Source organism: Cavia porcellus, unplaced genomic scaffold (assembly GCF_034190915.1).
Source record: "Cavia porcellus strain 051 isolate PalLab524CR breed Dunkin Hartley unplaced genomic scaffold, mCavPor4.1 scaffold_22, whole genome shotgun sequence".
NCBI classification, from domain to species: domain Eukaryota; kingdom Metazoa; phylum Chordata; class Mammalia; order Rodentia; family Caviidae; genus Cavia; species Cavia porcellus.
In genome coordinates, this window is record NW_026947505.1 from 34,913,203 (window position 1) to 34,932,638 (window position 19,436).

Genomic DNA, 19,436 nt, shown 5'->3' on the forward strand with positions numbered 1-19,436 from the left:
ATAATCTGATGGCGATTTTATACAGTATTGTTAGTGTACCTACATTTTGATTGCAATCTATCACGTGAAGTTGGGTATGTTTTCCACTTGGAAAATTTGTCTCAACAAAATTATTAATCGTATAATATTTCACACCAGGTAACTTTTAGATTTAGAATGCCTACTGTGTACAGCCAAACTATTTTGTGCCTTGTTTTATCCATTTTGTTAGGATTTGTGGTTCTATCACTCACATTTTTATTATTTACTTATTGGCTCATTCATAGGTTGATTTGCCCAGCAATTGTTGAGTACCTACTGCCTTCCAGGTTCTCAGCTTCATATTGCAACTGATAACCTGACCTAAAATGTGGTTAGAACAGTGAGGTATATTCAAAGTTACTAGGAGGGATGTGATGTATGTGCTCATTGTTATATTTTCAGATTTGACTGCAGACACTGTATTAAAGAATACATTTTTCTTCATCACAAATGCAATCCAAAATTATGGTAAACCAGAAAGTACCCTATATATTCATTGTTTTCAATATTTATGACAGTTAGCAGAAATGTGTACACAGTGGTTTAGTATCTCAGTATCATCGGTCTGCTAGCACTGTAGAGGAAAGATGGTGCGATTTTAAAGAAATTAACTAGTTTTCGTTGTGAAAAATTGCCTTTTTTATGTGATACTGAGTACTGAACACAGGGCCATCATGCAAAGCTACATCTCTAACTCTTTTTTAATTTTTTGCAAAAGGGTCTCACTAAAGTGTTACACTGTCCAGGCTGCCCTCTATTTTACAATCTTCCTGGCTCAGCTTCTCAGGACTGCAGGCATGAGAAAAACGGTCATTTATTTTCCTGCTCCTGTCATTTCTCAGTGTTTTCTAGATTGATACACTGGCAAATGTTTGCTTCACCATGGCAGCCTACTTCCAGCCCCCCCCCCCTTTTTTTCATTTTTATCAGTACCGGGGATCGAACTCACGACAGCCTGCTTGCAAGGTAGGTGCTTATGCTGCTGAGCTAAACCCCCAGCCCTCCAATCCCCTTTTCCAATTTCATCCTTTCTTGATTATATGGGAGAAGCGATCTGAAGTCAAACATATTACAGCTTCCCTTCCACACTACTAAGTGGGTAATGTTTGAGAATATCTCCAATTTGTTTTTCACCTTAGATTTTAAAAAGACATTTATAATTTTACTGAAATCTTACAGGGGCCCAGGAATAAGATTTAGACAGAGGCTTTATGCATTATTCATAAACTTATTTGTTTTTTTTTTTTTTTTGCTACTGTTCAACCACAGTTAACAGAGTCTGGTACACAGAGCCTTGTACATAGAACCACAGCCACAGGTCCCAAAGTTATCAGCCAGAAGCCTGCTAAGGCGCTAATGAGAGCAATTTGTATCAACTAAATAACAATGAAGTTGCAAGACAGAATGACCAACTCTGCCAAGTGATTGTCTTACTTGATTAAATAGAAATGCAGTGCTCTTTTTTTCTCCCTAGAATCCTGGGTGAAAATTAGAGACATCAGTTCTGTTGAATAGAAATAATTTTGTTTGTTTCACCATGTGGGAAACACAAATGCATTTGAAATCTCTCTTTTTGGTGACTTTCATTCACTGTCAAAATGTTTTTCCTCTTCTTCTGAGTGTGTGTGTGTGTGTGTGTGTGTGTGTGTGTGTTTGGAGGACACTGAATATCAAAGAGAAAAAAAGGGAATTCTGAAGGTCTCTCTCTCTCCTTTTTCCCAATTAGTTCAACTAGAGAAGTCATGTTAGAACTTATTAAATGAGAAAAAAATATTTTATAGAAAAATCATTTTCCTTTCCCTGAGTAAGAAGAATAGAGCTCGTGTATATTACTAAAATTTTCAAAATGTGTGTGCAGATTAGTATAAGAATATGTTCTAGGCCTTGGAAATGTATGTATTGTCTATTTTTGTTTTGTTTTTAACCACTTAGGAGTTTACAATTTATGTAGAGACAGATCAAGTACATATACAGATAACTAAAGACCTGCGATAAACATATAGATATAAGAGTGAGATAGAAAACCTTAAAATAGAAAGTTTTATAGAGAATTACTAGTAATTTGAATTTTCTGAGGTTTGAGCTCTATAGTATCAATCAGGAAAATGACAACTTAAAAGAATTTCAGGAAACCTAAGGAATAGAAAATACATAACTTTCTTTTTAATTTCTCTGTATATAATCTGTTTCCTTTGGTCAAATGACCTGTTTTTTTTTTGTTTTTTTTTTTTTTTTTTGTTACTGCTCTGATGAATTGCTTTAGAAAGAGAGTCTGAAGACTTCTTTCAATAAAGAATCTGAAGTAATTATTTTAGGCTTTTAAAACTGTAATTTTGTCTGAATAGAACTGTTTGCAGTATCATTGATGGAATGTCCACTTTACAAGCTTTAATTTTGTGACTTGAACAATTATTTCTAAGATGACAATATGTAATCCATAAACTAGTGATTTCCTACTGTTCATTTTTTTTCTGTAAATCTGTATAACTTGTACCCTTTCCCTGCTTTTTTTTTTCTTTTCTCCTTAAATAAAATTAAAAAAAAAAACCTGTAATTTTGTCATAACTCCCAAATTACACAAGTGTACCACGAAAGCAGCAATAGACAATACTCTCATATAAACAGCAGGAGAAAAGCTCAGTCTAGAGCGCTTCTCTAGCAAGCATGAGGTCCTGGGTTCAATCCCTGGCACTGAAAAAAGCCAAAGCAAAGCAAAGCAAAACAAAACAAACACAGATGGCCATAAAATTTTATTTATGAACACAGATATTAGAATTTCATGCAGTTTCTCCACATACTAAACTGTTACTCTTCAATTGCATTTTTTCCTAATCCCTTAAGAACGTAAATCCACTCTTAGTTCATGGAATACACAAAACTTTAGGTGGTAAACAAGGATTGGCCCATATGCTACAGATTAGACTTCTGCTTTCGTAGACTTCAGTATTCACTGACTTTGTACCCTCAATCTAGCTCTATTTGGTTTCCTTATCTACTGGAGACTGGATCCAGGTCCTATGTAAAATTCAGGAAACTTGGGCACTGCAAGGTGTAAAACCAAAATTACTGTTCCGACCTATTCAAGAGAAGACAATGGACAAAACTTTAGATCAAAAGAACTCTCCTAGATATGTTAAACATGGAAGACTACCATCTAGGGAAAAGGAGGGAGAGGATGACTGAGGCAATCTGTATATTGTGATTTCTGATTTCTGAGTGTCTGTTCTCAGGGTCACTAGTATTTTGTCCCTCAGCAGGAGATCAGAGAATTAATTCCTCTTTGGGGAAGACATCAGTTCATACAAAAGATACTCCTATTTGTTGATTTCCCAATGAAATTTCTACAGTGCACCACATAATTTTGAAATATGAAATTAAACACTAAAAAAAGCTTAAAGATGTACATGGATGCCTAAAGAAAGAAAGAGTTGAATGTGGAGGAAGAGATGTGCTAATTTTTTTTTTTTTTTTGTCTTTTCCCTTTTTATTGGTACCAGGGATCGAACTCACGACTGCCTGCTTGCAAGGCAGGTGCTTATGCCGCTGAGCTAAATCCCCAGCCCCTAGTGCTAATTTTAATGTGAGCCTGACAGTAATATTTGAATTTTTAAATCCAATCTAAATATTTTTCATAAACACAAAAGATGTAAAAAGAGGAAAGGAAAAGCAAGCAAGCAAAGCCCCCTCTCTGGTGGCTCCTGGGAGCTACAGTCTTACTGTCACTGTGTGACATGTCGTACAGAATGCTTCTTTATGATAAGAGCATAGCCCAAGTTTTGGGCTTCACCACAATCTCTCTGCAGCACACACAGGAAAGACTGTTTTCATTCTGCTGTTCTTGGTCGTGTTGTTTTCGCACTTGAGTATCCTTTCCTCACTCTGTCTCAAAACCAGCTCAAATGTTGCCTCTTGTTTGGACCTTCATGGAGTCCCTGGGAAACCTTAGCTGGCTTCTTATCTGTGTGCTCTCAGCACTTTTGATATATTTACACCAGAGCACTTAGTGCAAAGAATTATTTATTCACAAGTCTTTCATGCTGGTTACACTGTATCTCCAAGATAGGAGCGTGCTGGGCTATTCTTCGTATCATTGTTCCTGGTACATGGTGGGTGCACAGATAATAGTTATTGATTTAAAAACGGATCTCATTATAGTCAGATGCTTAATAAAAGGAAAAGCCACGTGATCAGTGACTAAATTGGACTGAAAACACTAGGACAAAAGTGGAAAAGAACTCTTATTTTCAAGCTTTTAAGTAGTTGGTAACTAGGATATGGATAAGGATATGGATATAGATACATAGATTTTTATTAGCAAATCAGCTTACTGTGAATCTAAGAGACAGAAAGTTTCTGAGAAGATATTAGCTTCAGATATGTAAAGGAATCATCGGGAAAGGCTGGGAAAACATAAATTTCTTTGGTTTGACTTGCTGAGATTTTGATTCGGAAGATTCAAAGGCTCTGTATTTTAAGACTCTCCCTCAACCTTTCACCTCCCACCCCCACTTTTCTCACAGTTCTAGGGAGTGAACCCAGGTGCCCTCTACCAATAAGCCACAGTCCCAGATCTTTTTAACCATTTAATTCTTTTTACAGAGTTTCCAAACAACAAAATAGATTAATAATGAGTAATATATTGCATATTGTTATCTTTGAAGTAGTTGCTCAGATTACAAGATATAGGGATGAAAATATGACCAAACATTGAAAGCACAAACTTGTTCTTTTTGACAGACTAAGAGATTAGTAACATAATTATTTATTCCCTTCTTTATTTTCTCTTTTTTCCCTTTTTTTCTCCTTTCCCTTCTTTCTTTTCTCCTTCCTTTCAACCAAGTTGTTCTTTCCTTTTGAGCAATCTCTTCCTCTTTCATTTGAACAATATCTTTTGTACATTTTGGATCCTATTTACTGTTTCCCTTTTTTTACACTACGGAGACAATATGATATTGACACATACAAGTGTGTTTATCATTTATGAGGATGGTCTCTAGTTGCCTCCATTTACCTATAAGAGCCTCAAGATCATCCTTTTTATAGCTGAAATAGTACTCCTTTGTATAAAAGTACCACATATTTTTTTTTTAATCTATTCTTTAGTTGATGGGCATTTGGGTTGTTTCCAAGATTTAGCTATTAAGAGCTATGCTTCTCTAAACATGGGTGCATATATGTATGTCACTGTGGTATAATGATTTCAATTCTTCCTGGATGATGCTCAGAAGGAGAGTAGCTGGGTGGAAAGGGACCTCTAATCCTAGTTTCTGAGGAATCTCCACATTGATTTGCACAGTGGTTTTAGTAGTCTATACTTCTACCAACAATGGAGAAGCATTCTTTTTTTCCTCACAGCTCCTCCAGCATTTATTATTGGTTGACTTCTTGATGGTAGCCATTCTTTCTGGGAGTGAGATGGAATCTCAGTGGTGTTTTAATTTGCATCTCTCAAATAATGAGTGATATTGAACATTTTTTCATATATGTATTTGACATTTGTGTTTCTTAATGTGAAAATTGTGTATTCACTTTAGATATCCACTTTTTGATTGGGTCTTTGAATCTGAGGGGTATGATTTTTTTCAATTCTTTATATGTTCTTGGTAGAATTTCTTTGTCTGAGAGACATTGGGCTAAAATTTTTTCCTACATTATGGGTAGTTTTTTCACTCTGTTGAATTATTTTGATGGGCAAAAACTTTTAATAAGATGAGATACTGTTTATTGATTCTTTGAAAAATGCTTCCAGTACAGTTTGTTTCTGTTCATGAACTCTCTGCCTATCCCTATGTCTTCAAGATTTCTATCTACCTTTTCTTCCAGGAGATTTAGTGTTTCTGTTTTAATATTTAGATATTTGATCTATTTTGAGTTTAGTTTAGTGTGCTAACATCTTCTCCCTTTTGTTTTTGTAACAACAGCTGGATCAGGGTAAGATGTGGATGAATGTTGTCTCCAATTTGGCTCCTCTTCCACAGACTATGAATAGAATAAGGAGAAACACACAGACTACTCCAAGTATACCGACATAAAGCCAGAAGTCTGCCTTCAGATAGCTGAATGGATTTAATTGATCTAAAGCATCAGAGAATTTGTACCAATCTTGAATTTGTTCATCAAATTTTTGCGTTTGTTGGGACATTAACACCTACTTCTGGAAAGCGTCAGTATCCATCATAACATTTTGATGGATAGCTCCTTGTACATGTTTTTTAATATCCTCCCAAGGATGCAGAAATGAGTGGCCTTGTAATGGCACAGTTTAAGAAGTCAAGTATAGTTCATGATAAATCTCAGTGGAGAATCTGCCCAAGTAATGGGTCTAAGTAGTGGTGGATCAAAGACATAAGTCTATTATTCCACTCCTGAGACAGGTGTCATATATACAGATATTGCCAGCAGAGTCTTTAAGGCAATCAAAAGATTTTCAGGGGTTGGTGGAATTTTCCTTTTGGTGACAATATTTTTAGCCTCATGAATCATTGCTTGGATGTCATTCCACTGGATCACTTGCCTTTTCTCTTGGTCTCTTGGGGTCAATTTTCTGGCTGATTGGCATGTCTCCCCGGACCCAGGTTGGTGGAGCCACCATCTAAGGCTGTCCTCAGCACTGGTTGTGTCTTCCATCAAGGCTGTATGTTTCTCATGGATCTTTCTCCTATTAAGACACAAGCATAACCTTGCTTGCACATTATTGGCTGTATTGATCTTTTAAAGTTTAAATTAAGCATGGAAAGGGCAAAACTTGGTTTATCTGTGGAAAAAAAATTAAGAATGTTAAAAAGCAATCTTTTAAATCAGTCATGATTAGAGGCTAGTCTCTAGCACCTGCAGTTGGATATGGCAGTCCTGGCTGCAATATCCCTATAGGAAGTAGGTAAGCATTTATAGTTGTTAAATCTTGTAACAACCTCCATTTGCCTGACTTCTTTGGAATAACAAAGCCACGAGTATTCCAAGGGCTAACTGAGCTTTCTAAATGTCTTAGCTGCAATTGCTCTTCCACTAATTTGTGCAATTGAGTTAGCTTCTCCTTTTTAAGGGGCCATTGTTCTACCCAAACAGGCACCTTGGTTTCCTGTAAGTTTTTTCCTAGTCCTTTTTTTTTCTGATATCCCTTTTTAATAATCATTTTCTTAATTTTAGGATCTGAATCTATTTGTTTAGTTTCCAAATTGGAACTTGTTTAGCTTTAAAGTCAGAATTGCTAATCAGCACTAATTTCCACTTTTGTAACAAATCTTTTCTTCACAAATTAACTGGAATAGGTTACCTTAAACACAAGGTAAAAAGAAACCTTTTTGTTGGTCTGGTCCCTCATAAGGCAAAGGAGAGGTACTCTGTAACACATGCTGAGGAGTTCTTAGTCCCATAAGGAACTTAGGGGCCCTCTGTGTTGGCCATGAGGCAGGCCATTGTTCTAATGCAATTACAGACACATCTGCACTGGATGTCTATTAGACCTTCAAAGTATTTCCCATTAATCTTTATAAAACACATAGACCTGTTTTTAGGTTTCACTCCCTATTTAAAATAAATTTCTCTTTTTGTAGTCTTGCTCTGAGAGTCTTACTCCCTCCTGAGCTGTCTATGTTTACAAAAGAAGGCTTCTCTATAGGTAACAAAATCAACTGCACCATGCAGTCTCCCTGTTCAAAAACCCAGATGTCTATAGCACATGCAAAAACTTGTATCTCATCTCAACAATCACTATCAATCACACTAGGCACAACAGTTATTCCTTTTAAATTTAGATCAGCCTTTTCCAGTACAAGATCAACTGTTCCTTCAGGTGGGGCATCCCAAATTCCTATGGGAATTGGGGTGGGCTTGTCACCTCCAATGAGAGTGACTCTGCAAGCTGCAGGAAGATCTAATCCTGCATTTTTCTCTTGACCTGCTGCAGCTGCAGCATCTGTCCTATCAGATCTACCAAGAACTCTGCAATTTTTTCTAGTATGTCCCATTTTTCCAAAATTAAAACATTTCACATTACTCCTTTTTGCACTTGCAAGACCAGCTATAACCTGAGCCATCATAGTTGTCTTATAAGACTCAGTTTCAATGTCCTGACATGTTCAAATATATGTTGTTAAATCATTAGTTGACTTTAAACAGGATTTAAAGCCTGTTTACAATCGGGACTAGCATTTGCATATGCTAATTTTAAAGTTAAAATGTTCATGGCTTCCATGTTTGATATCTGTCTGCAAACAGCTTCTTCTAATTTTGCCACAAATTGAGTAAAGGGTTCCTGGGGTCCTTGCAGAATATGTAAGAAGGGCATTACTGAAGCCCCATCTTCTGGAACAGTTATTCATGTTTTTTTTTTTTTTACTAATTCTGCCAATTGCAGAAATGCAGGACATTGAATCTACTCCTCAAGTGGTGTTGGGCACAGGCGCTCAACATACCATACCCCACCCGGGACTAAGGACCACGCCAGCTTCCGCAATGCGCTACGTCCCTCTCCAAATTAGCCACCCCGTGCTCACTTCGTATTCACCACAGCTGGGTATATTAGCCAGAGCCCGCGTCTCATTCCAGCCCTGCCTCCTCGTGGCAGCCCTCGTGGCAGCCTGATTGGCTACAGTCAGATATATAAGCCAGAACCCGCAACAATAAAGTGGGCAGTTCCTGTTACCCACCTTAAGCGTTTCCTGTCTCATTGGGGAGCTGCGCCGGTCAAAGTGGTGCATATACCCCTGTCCCAGAAAGCATTTCCTCATTTATTGCTGGACGTGGATTGGGACCTGTCCTGTTCTTATGAACCTGCTCTGAAACAAGAGTTTTTAGCTTAACATCAAAATGAAAGAATTGAGCAGGAGACAGGCATGTTTGTACCACATGTTTGTCATCAGAAAGTGTCAATTGATATATATCCAAAATATTTTGTAAAAGTCCCACAGTAAATGGGCTTTGGACCCTATTGTTAACCACACTTTAAGATTTTTTTAGCAGTTGTATTTTAAAAGGCATATGAATAAAATACTCCTGATCATCAGCATCTCTTTCACTTTCAACTGGGAAGCAAGAAGGGAGGGTATTATTTGCTCCCTTTCCTGTTGCCTCTTCCCCACACTAACCAAAAACTACCTGCAAGTTTTTGGATAGAGCCCCATGAGATATTTTTAGTAAAGACTCCTGCTGTGGTAATTCCTCTAAGGATTTTCTTTTGGTGGCAGGAGCCTCAACAGGGAGCTCTGTTTCCTCTGTGTCTGAATCAGAGATTATTGACTGTGAGCTCTTTAACGGACTTAAAACTGAATGAACCAGATTCCAAGTTGAGAAAGTCTCAGGGAAAATGATTTGTTCTGACCCGTGTGCCTTTTAAAGATTTTTTCCAACTCTTTCCCAAATATCAATTTCTATAGTGCCTGTTTGAGGAAACCATGGATTATATTTGGTTACCTCTTTTAACATTTTTGTCAAGTCTTTCTTTGGCACATGAGCCCCTGAGTGTTTAAGCAGGCTTTGGAGCAGCTGCAAATACTTTTGCTCCTTGGCTGAAACCTTTGCCCCATATTTTGCTGCCAGATAAAACTGCTTTTCAACGGTGGAAAGATTCACCCTTTTTCTTCCCTCTGTTCTCTTCAGGTGTCCTTGGTGAAGGTTTCGTCCTGTGAAGGCCTCCTCTGAATCCAACCTTTCCACTAAAATTCCTAGTCCAAAGATTTTAGATTCCTGTTGTAGGCACCAGTTATCGGGCTTTGACCTGGAACCCCAATCTCCCAAATGAGTGAAGGCAGAGGTTTAAATAAAAAGAGACAAATTGTATGGTTTTAGGGCTCCAGGCAGGTCAAAACCCTTTAATTGAGTGTGAGACTCTGAGGACTAAGACAAAGACTTTTCTGGACCAAGGACAAAAGGTGGGGAAACTGAGGAAAGCGTAGGAAATGAGCAGGACCTTGGGAGTCATTTCAAAGACTTCTCCCAGTAGTAAGTTATGCCAATTTAGGAGAACTGTCCTATCTCCAAGTTGACATTTATGGTAGGAGTACGACTGCAGGAGTGAAATTTCCAGCTGCAGTCTCTATTTACTTAATTAGTGTTGAAGCCAACGTCTTCAGCTGTGGCCTTATCGTGCCCTTTGAGGTATCTCTGGCCTCACAGACCTACAGGCCTCAGCCAGGACCAGTGGTTCACAGAGGTTCACTTACTATGAATCAGCTCCCATCGCCAGGCAAGGGGCCAAGGCCTAGGACAGACTCACAGATAAACATAGAAAGCCAATTAGTAAAATTTAAATCCTGCTCAGAACTCCTTCATAATGGTCTCCAACATGCAAGGATAAAAATGTGTCTAGTTTTAATCTTTGGCATGTGGAAGGCTTTTTGTTTTGAAACCGGGTCTTCCCAAATGGCCCCACCAAAGCTTCAACGTGTGATCCTCCCGAGTAGCTGAGATTAGAGATGTGCATCCCCACACCTGATTTAACAGACACCTTTTGCTGCTTCTGTTGTACAGAGCACACAGCTACATTATGAGGAGTCCTGATAGAGTGAGAGAAGAGAATTGATGAAGAAAAGAATTCAGCAGAGATTTGGAAGGCTGAGAGAAGCTGTGTACTGAAAGAGAAAGGGATAAACTGTAGTAATTTGGAAATAACTTTGCTGCTATCTGCAAAGACCAGACAGCTCTGAAATTAGAATTACTAGTTATTTTATCTGTCTTCAAAAGGACTTCTGATTCACGGTTTAAATTTTAAAAGACCATATAAACAGCTTACTACCAGAAGTGAGACAGAACGCATGTTGTTGTCAACCTCTGGTGACTGTTAGAATTCTGCTCTAAGTGTCACACTGTTTTCTTCCACTTACCAAAGGCTTTTTAAGTAGTAAAATAAACTACGTTTTAAAATTTGACAGCCTTTGTTAAACAAATTATATACTTTTTTTACAAATTATATAAAAAGTCTTTATGCTTTTTTAAAAACTCCTTTGGTGATGACTCATTCCTACATGAAAAACTGAAAGAATCTATAATGTACTGCATGGATTACTATTAAAAAATTTACCTTCACCATTGACTCTGAAAATGAATGAAGCCTTTGAAAATTTTTAGCCATCTAAATTTCATTTATACTGCAGCCATACCTAGTTCAAAAAGAATAGCAGTACAACTGAAATATGAATGCTAACATAATATTTATCCAATTATTTATTTAAGGAAATGAATTATAAATAAATATACAAACCAGAGATGTGTCACTGTTAAGTTTGCCAATAATAAATTAAGCATGGAAACTATTATTACGTGTTACATGTAGAAATAAATGATTAACAAAATGAGAATAAGCTAGCGCTATATATTTGGAGCTTGAGTGAGCTACCATTAACAATGTTTTGGCAGATACTCACGCAAGCAGAAGAATGGGAACGTTTTGTGGTGAGAAAAACCATAGACTTCAGTTAAGCCTCTGTTGCCATGGGGAAGTTAAGCTGTCAGCTTGCTAACCAGACAGCCTGCATTCATGTACTGGTTAGGGGTACATGTTTGGTTTTCTCAGGTTGTTTCTAAATTGAAAACCAGGGCTAAAATTAGATAAGCTGGCAGTTATTTTTCAAGTGCTGATCATTTGGAGCTGATTGTCACAGAGGTTATTATTTGCCCCCTGGCTAATTGCTAGAGATATTGATTAAACTTCCAACAAATCTGACCCCAGACAACAGAGCAGGTTTTTGGCTTAGTTATTGGAGATCTTGAGTTAGTTTCATCTAATGGCTTTTGCAGATTATAAGTGAGAATTCTGTTTTTATACATGTCCTGACCATTGTCCATTTGTGTGCTATCTCTTAGACACAATGGCATATATTCAATTTTAAAAGAAAATCATTAAATTGCTTTATATTCCAAGACATATTAGAACAACAAAAATCACCTGAACAAATATGTGTTATTATTTATATTATGCAAAAAGAAGTTAAAAAGAAATAAAACGTATCTAGCCAATACTATAGATGTTTACATAATGTTGAACTAATATTAGATGTGAATGTATGTGTCTTGCAAAAGGCTAAATATTATATAAGAAATAACATGGCAAGAGAATCTCTGAAACATGGAACAAATACTTGCAGGTGACTCTTAGACCTAGGAATTGGTGCCACAGGGAGCAGTTTTGTGACAGAGTACTCCTATGTTGAGAGACAGCCTGTGTGGGCAGGAGACTGAGGGCCCCAAAAATGGGATGTAAGACAATATCCTTTGAACTATGAATTCTAGAAAGGAATTCAATGGAATTGAAGTTCTGAATTTTAATTTATTAATCTTTAATTCAAATTTTAAGTGACTATGAAGGCATACTGTCATGATATGATAAAATGCATATTGTTGAACAGCTTACTAGCTCAGTGTAGAATTTTAAAATATTTCTACTCTTGGTATGTAGATTTCTATTTGTTTCTCAAGTATTTTCAGGGTAAATCAGAGAGCATCTCTCTTGTCCTAGAACCCTGGGGAAAGGAAGAATTAAATTGATAAATGCCAAAGAAAGGTTGCACTTAGGCAGGATTTATTTTTCCCTTTCTTTGTCCCAAACTATCTGTCCAGCCAGTATAGTCTACTCCTTCTCAATACCTCAGTTATGGTTATATGGACAACATATCACACACATTAGTATCTAACAAGATAGTTAGATTATCCCACAAGTGCTTTAAAATCACTCAGTTCAGATTTTTTTGTTTTAATTCAGTATTAAATAGAAAATAATTAGAGGATTAGGTAAAAGTGATTTTCCCTATCCAATTTTGTTTCTCTTTCCTTTATTGGAAACAATTTTATACTTGCTGAAAAGTTGCAAGTACCATACAAAGACTTTTTTCTTCCCCAAATTATTTAAAGTTCAATTGTCTGTATGGTGTCTCTAGATACTCTATTTAATTTCCCACAAACAAAAATCTATTTCTTCAAAAACCAAAATATAGCCACCAAAAATGGTACTACCCTTTAATCTTGAGATCTCAGGTTGTGCCAAATGTCTCAATAGTCACGTAAGACCATACCTGATTATAACCTCTGTCAGTCTCTTTAGCTCCATCTTTCATTGTCCTCCTGCTGAGGAGGCTTGTGCTACCTGCCGACTCTTAACATCTCAGATGACTGGAGTTAATTTGTGTCTGAGATATTTGCATATGCTCTTAAGGGTTCTCCTCCTCACAGGCATAATCTACTGGTCATCCAAACTAGTCACTTACAGAGGTTTGCTCAAGTTTCCCTGATCTAAATTAAATCCTCTCCCTTCTACATTTTCTTATTTTGTTTTTCATCCTATTTGCACCACCTAACATTGTTTCTAGATCTCGTAAATGCTAAGTAAAAAGTCACTAAATGAACGAATCCATTAAAGTTATTCTCTGTTCAGTGTTTATGGAGATGAAAGCAGTATCTTGATCAAAGTTTGAACAGTTTAATTACAGAGATGAAAATTTTAGAAGTTTTTTTACTCCTCCAGAGAAAAATAATGAGAGAGTGTATAAGGAACAGCATCTGATTTATTTACTGTGGCCCAATATTAATGGCAGTTATTCCCTTAAACAAAAAATATACCTATATATTTCTTTTGTATATTGGACATGTGGCTGGTGTTATGTTTAGTTCAGAGTAATTCAAGGTGAGAATTACAGTGAGTGAAGACTTGGGTAAAAATGATACTTACGGTATTTTACTTTTTCTTTTTATATGCAAAATTATTTCATAATAATCTTCATTTTAAAAACAATTATGTTAAAATCTATGTGGGGTATTCTGTAATGTATGAATTATAAGTAAATACTATGAATGTATTATTGAAAAACAATATGAGCTGTGATCAAAATATTCAGTGAATGTTTAAAAAAATTATCACATTAACACACATTGCCATTAATTTCCCTCAAAATACTCTCCTATTTTTCAAACACATTTATCCCATCATCCTTGTTACTTTCTGAAACAATTTTATGAAGTTCTTTCCTAGTGTCTTTATAGGTGTGATTAAAAAATAGTGAATCCTGCTGCCAAGTGCCATCTAATGGAAAGGCAGGCAGGCTATAAACACTAACTCTGAATCACAGTAAATAGCAAAGGGATTTAATTTATTCTGTGTATGTGTGCATATGCGTGCATGCGCAATACTGGCAACTGAACGCATGGTGCTTTCTGCGTGATAGGCAAGTGCTCTATCTCTAACCTGCATCTCCAGCCCTCCTTATTCTATTTTGCAGGAGAAAAGAGAAGTAATGTTTCATTTATTACTTTCATGATTTGTTAAGTCCATGTATAAAAACCAGATTTATTGTGTATAAATAAGAGGCTCTTATCTGGCATTAGTTCATATATGTATAATTTGCATTTGAAATATCAAATAATCTTATTAAGAAGTATGAACCTTCAAGAATGGATATGCTGATGAGTTCTATACATGAGGTACTTGTTTTTAATGATATAAAAGAAGTTACCAAGGTAGAAAAGAACTACTTTCTCAGCTTACACCTAAACATAAAAGATAAAGGTGAGTCACTGGTTCCTATTGTATTAACCATCATAAGATACATAAAACTACTAGAGGTTCATAAATAAATATTGTTCTGTGGAACTGTGTATTTTTGCTCACATGGGCTGACCGTTTCAATCAACTACTAAAAGTAAAGCACATATCATCACACTGTATATTGTGCTTTGAGAATCGGTAGATTTCTGTGTTTTTCCTTCAGAGTAACAACATTTAAGCAATGCCTATATTTTATAGTATAATGTGAGATATGTGTATAATATTGAAATTTATAGTAGCTGCATTGAAATAAGTTTTGTTTACTTTGTTTATTTTTACTTCATTTTATTTAATATTTATTTACTTACTGGTGAAATTAATTTTAATGATATTATTTAACCTTCCACTGTGGATAAAATGGTTTCATTTCAACATGTAATTAATTTAAGGAATATTGAGATGTATTACTTTTTTATTTAGAATGCTAAAATTTTAAAGTCAGGTATGTATTTTACATGTACCACATATCTCTGTTTGGGTTAGCAACATCATACGCTCATTAACCAGACAAGATAGTACTGTGTAGTTCTCCTGTATGAAAGGGAAAAAATACCTCCTCCAATGAAAATAAGGGAAAAAGAAAAAGAAGAAGGAAGGAAAGAAAAAATTAATAAATTGGGTGTAATTTCTTTAAAACAAGGAGAGTTTCAAATATGGAAAGTAAGCATTAGTTATGAAATTAAGACTTAGGCAGAAAGGAAACTGTAACTTGACATCCTATCAGTGTTGTGAGTGGAACAGAATATGAAGTACTTAAAGACAAGAATTCTTTTGTTCCTCACTTTATTATTGTTAGAATCTAACACATTGCCTGACATATATTATACAAACATATGTATTTGTGGAGCAACCACACAAATAAATTTATGGTAGTGGTAACATGTTATCCTCAATAGGTTTATTTGAAAAATTTAGGGTACCCAGTTAGTCACCCATTAGCAATGGATCTGGGGGCAGAATATAGATAATCTCTGTTTCAGGAATAAAAATATCAATAAGGATTAGTAAGAATGAATGTGAGACGACCCCGTCAGAGTGTACATATAGAAGACAACTTATCAAAAAGGTGACCTGCAGGGAAAATTTCATCATGTCACTTAATTTTAACAGATAACAAGTAAGTCTCAAAGCTAACAAATCCATTCCAAAGTGAAATTTTCTATGAAAAGAAGGATCTTTTAAAAAAATACAACAGGATTTCTAGTTCATATACTGCTTTTATAGTTCCTTTCCGTTTTCCCTTTTCCTTGAGCTAATGTGTCACTTCTATTTGAGTGTATACTTAAATTTCAAGAAGGATTGAGTTTCTCAAGGAGAAATATATTTCTTGTTAGATATTTCAAGAAATTGAATTAATTGAGTTTTAAGAACAAGGAAATATAAATGTGTTTCATGTTTAAAGAGAGACTTCTAATGACCTCAGTTGGTTTCTCTCAAACTAACCAGCGATCAGTTTATTATATAAAAACAATTTTACTAAGTATGACCTTAAGACATCTTTCAAAATAACAGTTACATTTTTCTTTCTGAGTTAAAAATTCCTCTTCATGGTGAAGCATTCACATAAAACTATAAAAAGGAAACTAATAATTAGCCATACCTCATTTTTTCTTTCAAAGAACCAACTCTTTGATTCATTGATTCTTTGTATTTATTTTATTTTATTTTTTATTTTGAAGAGAATAAAACCAAATGAGACAAAACAAAATAGAGTCAGTCAAAACAAAAGAATGGACATAGTACATGACTTAAAAACAAAATAGAAGGTGATCAACAATGGTTACCATAATGCCTCTTGTTATCTTCAAAAGATTTGCCCATATCATCAGGCATAATAATATTGAACAAAACAATACAAAACAAAACTAATAAAAGCAAAACATTAGGGGCACTATAGGACTTCAAAAGAAGATAATAGTCAAACCAGAATGGGTATCACAGTGAATCTTACTTTCTTCAAAGTAGTTGCTTGGAGTGAAGTATTTCAAGCCCTAAAAGAAAAAAAGAAAAACCTTTTACCTTAGACCTATGTAACCAGCAAAACTGTTTTTCACATTTAATGGAGAAACCAGATACTTCCATGACAAAAAAACAACTGAAGAAATTCATGTCCATCGAATCAACCCTTAAGAGAGTTCTGTAAGACATACTAGATAGAGATAAAAATGACCACAATCTCCAGAACAACAGAAAGAAACTACCAGGCAGGGTAAGAAATTAAACAAGAAGGAAAAGCAGAAAATAAACAAAAGGAACATAACATGGCAAAGTTAAGCCAGTACATATTAATTATATCCATAAATGTAAATGGCTCAATTCACCTATCGCAAGAAACAGGTTGACAGAATGGATCAAGAAACAGAATCCCACAATATGCTTATACAAGAAACACATCTGATTCAAAAGGAAACTCATGCATTAAAAGTCAAAAGATGGAAAACAATATTCCATGCAACAGCAACCCAGAAAAATGCAGTGGTAACTATTCTGTTTGAAGTGAAATTCAAACCTAAAATGATTAAAAGAGATTTTAAAAAAGGGCCACTACATACTTGTTAGTGGAAAACTTCAAGAGGAAGAGCTAACAATTATGAATATATATATATACACCAAATACAGGAGTACTCAACTATATAAGACAAATACTAATGGACATGAAAAACCAGATAAACAATTGTAATAGGGGACTTTAGCACCCTACTGTCACAGAGAGATAGATCAACTAGACAAAAGTCAGCAAAGAAATGACAAAACTGAATCATACCTGTGAGCAAATGGACTTAGTGGATGTGTAGTAGAGTATTCCACCCAACCACATCAGAATATACATTCTTCTAAGCTGCACATGGGACATTCTCCAAAATAGACCATATATTAACCCATAAAACATTTTTAAGCAAATGCAAAGGGATTGAAATTATCCCATGCATAATATCTGACCATAGGACACTGAAATCACAAATCAATGGTAAAAAGTTTGCAAAACCTGCATTAGGACATGGAAATTAATAACAACCTCCTGAACACCCAGTGGGTTACAGGTGAAGAAGAAATAAAACAACACCTACAATTCAATGAAAATGCAGATATAACGTACTGTAACCTGTGGAATGCAATTAAAGCAGTCCTAAGAGGAAAATACGTAGCAATACATTGTCACATCAAGAAAATGGAATGAACACACATAAACAACCGAATGCTACATCTCAAGCTTCTAGAAAAGGAAGAGCAAGTCAACCCCAAAGCTCATAGAAGACAGAAAATTGTAAAGATCAGAGAAGAAATTAATGCATAGAAACTAAAAAAAAAAATACAAAGAATTAAAGAAAGAGCTGGTATTTTGAGAGAATAAACAAAACTAATAAATCTGTAGCCGACCTTATCAAGAAAAAGAAAGAAAATACTCATATTCATGCAATAAGGACTGAAAAGAGGAAAATTACTACAGATCTCATGGAAATTCAAAAGATCATGAACACCTACTTTGAAAATCTCTACTCACATAGGGTGGAAAACACAAAGGAAATTGACAGATTTCTAGAAGCATATGAACTACCAGAGCTTAATCAAGAAGATATAACAATTTTGAATAACCGTATATCAGCTACTGAAATTGAAAACATGACTAAAAACTTATCAACAAAGAAAAGCCCAGGCCCTGATGGATTCACAGCTGAATTCTAAAAGAAATTTAGAGATTTGATGCAAGTACTCCTTAAACTCTTCAGTGTAATTGAAAGCAATGCAATCCTCCCTAACTCATTCCAAGATTCAAGTATCATGCTGATACCAAAATCCAGAGAAAGACAAACCCAAAAGGAGAACTATAGGCCAACCTCACTAATGAACATTGATGTAAAGATTCTCAATATAATATTGGCATATAGAATGCAGCAAATCATCAAGAAGATTATACACCATGACCAAATGGGATTTATTCCCATTTGGAATAAATGGGAATGCAGGAATGGTTTAACATATATAAATCAATAAATGTAACATACTACACCAACAGAGCCAAAAATAAAATCACATGATCATCTCAATAGATGCAGAAAAAGCTTTCGATAAAGTTCAACACATGTTCATGATAAAAACCCTACAGAAACTCAGAATGCATGTTACCTACATCAATCTCATAAAGGCCATTTATGACAACCAACAGCCAACGTTAGACTAAATGGTCAAAAACCGAAAGCCTTCACTCTAAAATCAGGAACAAGACATTATTGTCCACTGTCACCACTCCTATTCAATATAGTGCTGCAAATATTAGCCAGAGCAATCAGACATGAGAAAGAAATAAAAGGAATAAAGATAGGAAAAGAAGAAGTTAAATTATCATTATTGGCAGATGACATGATACTTTATAGAAGACCCCCAAAACTCCATTAAAAGACTACTAGAGGTAATAAATAAATTCAACAGCATTCTGGATACAAAATCAACATTCAAAAATCAATAACATTCTATACACAAACAAAAAACTCCCTGAGAGGGAAATTGTGGAAATATCACCTTTCACAATAGCATCTAAAAAAATGAAATACCTAGGAATCAACCTAACCAAGAATACAAAAGACCTATATGCTGAAAAGTATAACACTCTAAAAAGGAGATTGAAGAGAATATTAGAAAATAGAAGGATATTTGTTGCTCTTGGTTAGGAAGAACCAACACTGTGAAAATGGCCATACTCCCAAAACTGTTACACAGATTTAATGCAATCACAATCAAAATACCATTAACATACCTTAAAGATCTAGAAAAAACACTTCTAAAATTCATTTGGAAACAGAAGAAACCTAGAATAACAAAGTGAATTCTGGGCAATGTAGGCAAAGGAGGAGGCATCTCAATTCCTGACTTGAAATTATACTACAAA

The 19,436-nt window shown here is 35.3% G+C and overlaps 1 long non-coding RNA gene across 2 annotated transcripts in view; it reads right to left on the reverse strand.

Moving 5' to 3' along the window:
- Positions 1-2,754: 2,754 nt before the first annotated feature.
- LOC106026887 (uncharacterized) overlaps positions 2,755-19,436 on the reverse strand; it is a 29,537-nt gene continuing 12,855 nt past the window's right edge. Inside the window, exons 2-4 of one of the 2 annotated variants that reach the window (XR_001200483.2) lie at positions 16,503-16,542; positions 8,670-8,798; positions 2,755-6,679 (exon numbers count right to left, since the gene is read on the reverse strand). This is a non-coding gene — a long non-coding RNA (uncharacterized LOC106026887). Of the gene's footprint in view, positions 6,776-8,669; positions 8,799-16,502; positions 16,543-19,436 lie in introns of both variants that reach the window. The other variant, XR_010041949.1, reaches the window with a different exon arrangement.